The 1,164-nt window shown below is 42.8% G+C and overlaps 1 protein-coding gene across 2 annotated transcripts in view; it reads left to right on the forward strand.

Annotated features, from left to right (window-relative positions):
* Positions 1-1,164, forward strand: part of DHRSX (dehydrogenase/reductase X-linked) — a 136,238-nt gene that overhangs the window by 133,573 nt on the left and 1,501 nt on the right. The gene's annotated exons all lie outside the window — the stretch shown is intronic.

Consider the following 1,164-nt stretch of genomic DNA (forward strand, 5'->3'; position numbering starts at 1 on the left):
GGGAAGTCAGCACAACTGGACTAAACCAAAGCTAAGAAGTTTCCTGAATACAATCAAACACTTTGAGGGACAGAGTAGCAGGGGTAGAGGTCTGGCGACCATGCTTTCAGGGGACATCTAGGTCAATTGCCATAACAAAGCTTATTAAGAAGATGTTCTGCATCCTACTTTGGTGAGTGGCGTCTGGGGTCTTAAAAGCTTGCAAGCTGCAATCTAAGATGCATCAATTTGTCCCAACCACCTGGAGTAAAAGAGAATGAAGAACACCAAAGACACAAGGGAAGTATTAGCCCAAGGGACAGAAAGAGCCACATAAATCAGAGACTTCATCAGCCTGAGATGAGAAGAACTAGATGGTGCTCGGCTACCACCAATGAACTTCCTGACAGGGAACATAACAGAGAGTCCCAGATGGAGCAGGAGAAAGGTGGGGTACAGAACTCAAATTCTAGTAAGAAGACCAGAATTAATGGTCTGACTGAGACTGGAGGTAACCTGATAAGCATGGCCCCTGGACTCTCTTATCAGTCCAGAACTAAAACAATTTCTGAGGCCAGCTCTTCAGACAGGGATTGGACTAGACTGTGGGACATAAAGTGATACTCATGAGGAGTGAGCCTCTTAGCTCAAGTAGATACAAGAGATTAAATGGGTGGCTTCTGTCCAGAGGTGAGATGGGGAGGCAGAGAGGATTAGGAGCTGGTTGAATGGACATGGGGATCAGGGGTGGAAAAGAGGAGTGTGCTGTCACCATATAGGGAGAGCAGTTAGGGTCAAATAACAATGTATGTATAAATTTTTGTGTGGGAAAAATTTAAAAAAAGAATTATCAAAGGGAGTCCTTTGATCTGAGAACAAATGATTTCAGCTCACAGGCTGAATCCAGGATGCAGGATCATACCAGCCAGATACCAGTCTAGGAAATCAACTCGCAAGGACTATCCAAAACCAAAAGAAATACAACAGGGAATCAGAGAAGTTAATCTGTAAATGACAACAGCATCAGAACAATAAAAGAGGGAATAAACGGTGTAGGTATAGAACCTTCTAATGGAGAGGAAGGCAAGGCGATACCAAGTAATAATAGACTGCTTCAAATTTAGGAAGATAAGGGTAAATTTCACGATAACCACAAATAAATTTAACAAACCTACTCATCAAAAG

The sequence above is a fragment of the Trichechus manatus genome, unplaced genomic scaffold (genome assembly GCF_000243295.1).
Source record: "Trichechus manatus latirostris isolate Lorelei unplaced genomic scaffold, TriManLat1.0 scaffold00134, whole genome shotgun sequence".
NCBI lineage: Eukaryota > Metazoa > Chordata > Mammalia > Sirenia > Trichechidae > Trichechus > Trichechus manatus.